Source organism: Arachis ipaensis, chromosome B08 (genome assembly GCF_000816755.2).
Source record: "Arachis ipaensis cultivar K30076 chromosome B08, Araip1.1, whole genome shotgun sequence".
In the NCBI taxonomy this organism is placed as follows: domain Eukaryota; kingdom Viridiplantae; phylum Streptophyta; class Magnoliopsida; order Fabales; family Fabaceae; genus Arachis; species Arachis ipaensis.
In genome coordinates this window covers 57,827,514-57,834,801 of record NC_029792.2, presented here as the reverse complement: position 1 = coordinate 57,834,801, position 7,288 = coordinate 57,827,514, and positions in this window count along the sequence as shown.

The window sequence follows — 7,288 nt, the reverse complement described above, 5'->3', positions numbered from 1 at the left end:
AAAACATTAATATAATAATTTTTTTAAAGACAAAAACATTCTATACAAAATTTTTTATGAACTTATTCGAATATATACCCATAAATAAAATACTACAAAAAAATTCAAACTTTTGACGGTTGTTAAAAAGATTTAAAATTAATTATTGTTCATCCAGAGACCATTTGCACAGATTAGAGGAAGACATAATCTTTGAACAGAGAGGGGGAAGGAGAAGAGTAGAAAATGCAGTCTAGCACACGACGGAGCGGTCAGGCAAACACGACGAAGTGGTCGAGCAAACACAGCAGAGTAGAAACAAACGTAGCAGACACAGAGTAGGTCACTGTTTGTGAAGGTGAGGGGCAGTGGCATTGCAGCGGTGTCAGTTCTGTGTTCTCAACGACAGCGTTGGAGTAATTACAATACATGGATTAATTTTGACACTTATTTTGGACCAAATATAGTAATTACTAAATTTTTTTTTATTTAATTTGAAAACAATATCCAATATATAAAAAGGAAAAGATATTGATTAACTATGTCAAACAACGTTTTTGATGCATTAAGAAATATTGCTTTTGAAAAGTCCTATTAAGCTATTTTTAATGCATTATCAACATAAATTTTTTCTCAATACTAATCATTCGATGCACTTCAGGTGGAACAGGGTTGTGACATTTTTGAAAGTGATTTAATAATTTGTGTTAATCTTTATCATTAACTTGTTGGGCCTTTTTGTTGGGTTAGGTACTTTTTTTGTACAAATTTAAATTTGGCATTTTAATCAGATTTGTACTCATGGACATGGAATTTTTTATTTAAATAAATTAAATAAATATTTTAATTATTAAAATAGATAATTATAAAAATTATTATCGAAATTCGTTCTCTAATCTTATCTCGTTTACAGTGTAAGAGAGATAAGCTTGCACGCATCTCGTTTATACCGTAAACGAGATAAGGCATGCGCATGTGACACATGTATATCTTGTGTACATTGTAAACGAAATACATGCAAGCTTAACTCGTTAGTATAAACAAAATAAGGTTCGGGTACGCCTATATATAGATGTCATTTACAGCGAGATTCTGGACCCTACTTCAAACCTTTTGACCACTTTCTCGTCTCTTCTACCCCCTTTCTGGCTATATTATCGAGTAAGACGAAGATGGCCCACGCAGATGCATGTGATCAGGACATCAACAGGCTGAATGCGACATGGCACTACGCCAGGGCAGCCAACTTTGCGGTTAGTTTTATTATCTTGAATTTCATGTAATCCCATATATGTATAGCCATGGTTAGGGTACTTGCAAAAAACTAAAATACAATTTGTATCGTTAGGAACAGGTCACTGATAGAAATTAGTAATTCTAGGGATGTAGTTATCATCTTTTGGTACTTAAGTTGTTAACTACATAATCATTAATTTAGAGTTTAAATGCTGGGGTAGATTGTTTAATTGCTTCATAATGGCATAAGTTAAGTCAAAGTTTGATAATTAGATTATTAATTGCTTTATTGAATGTTTTAATTTCACGTAATGAAATGAGAAAATGTGTATTAGTTAAGAAAGTACATATTAACAGAAAATATCGGGTCGACATAAATTCTGTTAGTACATACGTTTAACATTCTATTAAGCAAATGTATAGAATAGTCAAGATAGTTTGATATGTTTATGGACATATACATATTTTAATTTTTAATAATTGTGAAATATTTTTCTTTGTCAGAGGCCTCGCCTACTCCTGCCCCGGCAAGTGAGTCACACACTTCCACCGCCCGAAGCCATCGTCCCGTATCTGAGAGAGGCTAGATTCAGCGACACGGTGCCTCTCAGGAATTTCGTATTCGACAACTCCCTGATCATGACATTCGTGGAGCGATGGCGTCCGGAGAGCCACACGTTCCATCTACCATGGGGTGAGGCCACTATCACCCTGTAGGACGTGGCGTACCGCCTTGGGCTACACGCACACGGAGAGCTAGTTGGGGGTGCTTCCGTGACTTCTACTGGTGGTATGGAACGGAGACGTGGGAGTTAGTGGAGCAGCTACTCGGTGCCAGGCCTCGGTGGTTCCAAAGCAGGGCGCACAGAGGAAGGAGTCGGTTTTGTTGAAGCTTACATGGCTGTGTGATCGTGTTCGCCAGATGCTACAGACGGACGACTCGGAGACACTCCGATAGTATACGAGGTGTTACATCTTGTTACTGATAAGAGGGTATCTGATGACGGACAAGTCGTATAAATTGGTCCATCTATGGTGGCTACCACTACTCCAGGATTTTCAGCGGTGCCGTGGGTTGTCTTGGGTCTCAGCAGTGCTTGCATGGACATACCACTCGCTGTGCTCTGTAGCACACCGAGGCACGACACACATCGCCGGTTGCACTCCGCTGTTGATATCCTGGATATATCAGAGATTTCCGCAGTGGTGTCCACATGACCGACAGATTTTCATGTATCCCATAGCTGCGAGGTAACAATTGTTTATGCCTTGCTCATGTTTTAAATTTGTAACTTGTTATGACATTTCGTAACATGAACTCGTGTTATTCTTGTAAATGGTGTCAAGTTGATAGGATTGACACAGCAGAGCAGAGACCAGCATGAGGCGAGGGTTCTCCGATGGCGTCTAGCGATAGACCTGTTACGTTGGGACGAGGTTAGCACACCGATTGAAAGCCTTATTTTTAATTTAGTCCTTTATATAGAATGTGTTGTTTAAATAAATTAAATAAAATTATGTAGTTACTGAATTTTGTGGTTTGAAACATTATTTACTTTTTGGGATATCAAATATTTATTTATTCAATAAATGTTGTTTCAGCTTGTCCGGACGTAGTACGATGACCCTGCTCTGCAGGCTTTGTCCCCACCGTGGTTTTTCGAGGAGGCAGAGTGGAGGACATGGATATCAGTCGTCCCCCTCGTCTACTTTAATATAGTCGAGTTTCACCAGGTTGACCGAGTGCAGCGCCAGTTCAATGGAGAGCAGTTGGTACCTGGCACCCCGATCAACGTCGACAGGTTCCTAACATCCACAAGGCGGGGCGAGGATGTGTGGTGGCCTGATAGACTAGATAAGTGGTACGCCGGCTGGACGGTCCATTTTGAAGAGGGCCACATGATCTTCATTCAACCATGCTTTGACTACAGGCCGACCCGGGAGTATTGGTATTGGTGTCGGGACGCTTGCCGAGTTAGGTACCTATCAGGCCAAGACGTACTCGATGATCCAAGGCTAGCCGATTTACCAGCTGATGTCTAGCTTACTGCCATCCAGCCGAGGGACGTTTGCCACCTTCCCCAGGACGTCCCTGATCTGTGTAGGCGTGCGAGGGAGGTCAGCGAGGACACCTGGCGGCCTGCTAGGAAGGAGAGGGGTGCTAGAGAGCGCAGACCAGGTGCAGGGGTTAGAGACGATAGGGTTAGGCCTCGCTAGGAGCAATTGGATGTAGAGTCGGATGAGGAGGTAGAGTTTGACCGACATGAGGATCATGAGACATCCCAGCAGGCGGCGATGATTTACCCCCACCGCCACCTCCTCCACCTCCAGCACCGTATGATCCATCTGGTTCAGGAGTTTAGCAGCATTGAGCCGTCTAGGACACCTCACCACCCAGATGGCATGATGTCAGGCCATCCAGTAGCTATCAGGAGGAGTAGATGGTTGAGGAGATATTCTTCGAGGATGCATTCTAGCTTCATACCGCTGACCATGCGTCGATGCAACGCCTTGCAGACCAGTTCTGAATTGGCAGGGAGCAGAGTATCAGACAGTTTCATCACCCATCCGCTCCTGCATAGACTTTAGCTTGGATGCCATAGATATCTCCGGGTGCAGGCTCGTCATACGAGGCAGGGGTGAGACTGGGTTCCCAGTATACGATGCCTGTGTTAGTGGATTATGGTCTATTGCTGACCTCATCCCATCCTCAGTTGACGCCTCCTTCAGCTCCGCTGCCTCAACCTCACCCTCATGTGCACCAGTATGCCCCCCGTTCTTTATTATGTAGAGTATGTTATTATTAACTTTATGTACTAGACTATGAATGATGTATTATATAAGTGATGCGTGATGACTATTTAATGTATAATCCGTTTATGTGACTTTTTTTTTGGCATTTGGTATTACAAAAAAATCTGTTAGAACTTTTAACAATGTGATACTAAAGATGTATAATTCATTCGTACGAACATGCTCATAATGAGTAACACATTAATGATTACATATATTACATAAACTGCTATCACACTTATAAGTGTATAATACAACTAGAATAACTCAAAACAATTAGGTAACATCGATCCTAGTAAACGACCATCACCCCTAAGCTTCGTCCGTGGGTTGGTTGGGACAACCCCTCCTAGTATGACCGACTTGCCTGCATGGGCCACACTTCTTCTTCCGTTGCTCGACCTCATCCATGTCATTCTTGAACCTGGTAGAGATAGGTCTCCCAGTAGCCTTCTTGCGCATGAGTGGATTAGAACGAAGCAGAGTCTCATACCACTCCGGCCATAGGAATTCGTCAGGCATCGGTGGAAACTCCATCTCGTACACCTTAAACATAGACTCCTGTTTGTAAACCGGATAAACGTATGGAGCCCACTCAATGCTTGCAGTGGCAGACCCATCAAGCACATGTCGGCATGGATAATGGAGAGACTAAAAGAACCCACAGTCACACGTACCCACTGCTAGCCAAACTCGGAAGGAACCTTGCTACCAACCCTCAAACGGCTCTAACTCATCCACAACAAATACGGAAGCTAGTCGATCACAATGAGTAACACGCATCTTCAGAATGCCTTCTCTCTTCTTCTCAATGGCTGCCATCAGCCTCTAGGAGAAGCGATTCCTAGTAGCCAGTTGTGATTGTGCCTCCCTACCCTTCGTCACGAATAACTTTTGCAACCTTTCGTACATGATGTGCACGATGGCAGAAATCGGCAAGTACCGTGTACCCTTGAGAAATGCATTAATACACTCCGACAGATTTATTGTCATATACCCAAACCAACGACCGCTGTCACAGTGTTGCAGCCATATCTCTTTGTTGAAATGACCAGCCCAGTCTGCCATCTCTCGCGACAATCCTTTCAAGGTTTCCATGTACCACTCGTTCCCAGCCTTGCTTAGACTATAAGCAGCATTTATAAGGTATCGCTTGGCCCCGGTCGACTTGAAACGAGACATGAAGTTTGCGGCCATATGTCTAATACAATAAGCGTGGAATGCCCTAGGAGGTTGCCAACCACTATCATCGGCCCTCAGTGCAGCCTTGATCGCCTGTGATCTATCTGAAATATTCAACATGCCTTCTTGTGGGGTGACATGTCGTCTCAGATTAGTCAGGAGGAACAACCATGACTATGTACTCTCGGACTCCACAATTGCAAAAGCAATAGGAAGGATATTGTTGTTGCTGTCTTGTGCCACTGCAATAAGCAACACTTCACCGTATCTGCCATACAAATGTGTGCCATCGACGAAAACAAACGACTTACAATGCTTAAAAGCCTCAACATAGGATAGGAAAGCCCAAAATACTTTGTTGAACATGCTATAGTCGCGGACTAGAAAGTGGCCATCATAGTAAGGTACGACCCTTAGCTCACAAATAGTTTCGAGACAACAACTCTGCAGTGCCTACAGCAGCTTCGGCACCTTATTGTATGACTCCTCCCAGTTCCTATATATCTGTGCAATTGCCTTTTGCTTCACCATCCAGAACTTTTTGTTGGAGGGTTTGAAGGGATAGCTCTACGGGACTGTACCTTGCAGGACAGGAATGTTGATGGATGGGTTGGACTATATCATTGGTAGGATGACCTTATAGATGAGGTTGCTGTCCAACTGTCGATGTTCTTGGGACATGGTGGGTGCTAAACAAGTATGCGCTCCACCAACTCTTCGAACCTCCCTAACGAAATAAAACATCCATGATTGGAAACTACTCAATATATAGCAATCATAAATGAGTAAGTACGCCTTAATTAAACTTGAACTCACGAGTATGTGAGATTCTGTTGGAGGGCATCACAGAGACTCCATGGACATCCATTTGCAGCTTGACGGCAATGCACATGGTACTTTAATCGGTCCAATTTGACCACTCAATACTCAGCACTTCTGTGAATACTGTAGTTCTTCACACCCTGCATTACTGCATCTCGGCATTTGAATCAGTGGCCGATCCGAAACTCTACCCCACCGTCTAGGTTATAATCCTCTTCCCCAGTGTTGGAAAATAGAAATTTCTCATGCATGGCGTCCAAATACAATGTATGATAGTGACTTGGTACATCTGATAACGCCGGAATCAGGCGGGAGGGGGGAGAGCGCACTGCTGTCTCGGTCGGCATCTCCGGTACAAACTCCTCCTCCTCATCATCTTTAGAAGAATCAATATCGTCGCTATCCGCAACGTACTCTTCGTCGGAGTCTTCCTCACCCATCTCTATGTCTTCCACTAGATTGGCAACATGAATCGGTGATGGTGCGAGAGGTGGGTCATCCTGCACAAATGTCGACTGTACAGAACCACCACCACCAACATCACCAACCTCGGCGGAAGGCTCCATCACATGCTCTGGCATGATTCACCCATGGATGTCAAACATGAGTCACACACATGCTCGTCGCCCTGGAGCCGAAATAGTCGAAACCGGAAAACTCCATTACCCAACACTTCTAGCAACCTATCCCACCCTTCCGATCTCTCTTCTCCCTGTGTCACCAACGTTGCTCAATATCAAACTCATCAACTCGGACAACAAACTTACATGTCGAGTGCGCAATAGTAACAGATTCTCACACTCAAATATCACCCCATTATCGCTGTTTCTCATACGACAATTGGGGTACACACAAACAACCACATATCTACTATTATTGGACATTTTTGGGGACTCTTTGTAAGAAAAACGGGGGAGAAGAAGATATGAAATTTATGTAGAGAATGCCAAGGGTTGCACATTTTTTTATAGCAGTTAAAAATTTGTCTTACTGTATCTCGTTTACACTGCAAACACATTAATTTAACACGTATCTAATTTACAGTGTAAACGAGATAAGCTTGCAAGTATCTCGTTTACACCATAAACGAGATATATACGTGTCACGCGCACATGGCTGATACGTACAAACTTATTTCGTTTACAAATTAGGGGATAAATTTCGATAATAATTTTTATAATTATTTATTTCAATAATTAAAATATTTATTTAAATAAAAAATCCTGTTAATTAATATCCATTAGAACCATTTCTATGTAAGTCATCTTGCTCATGT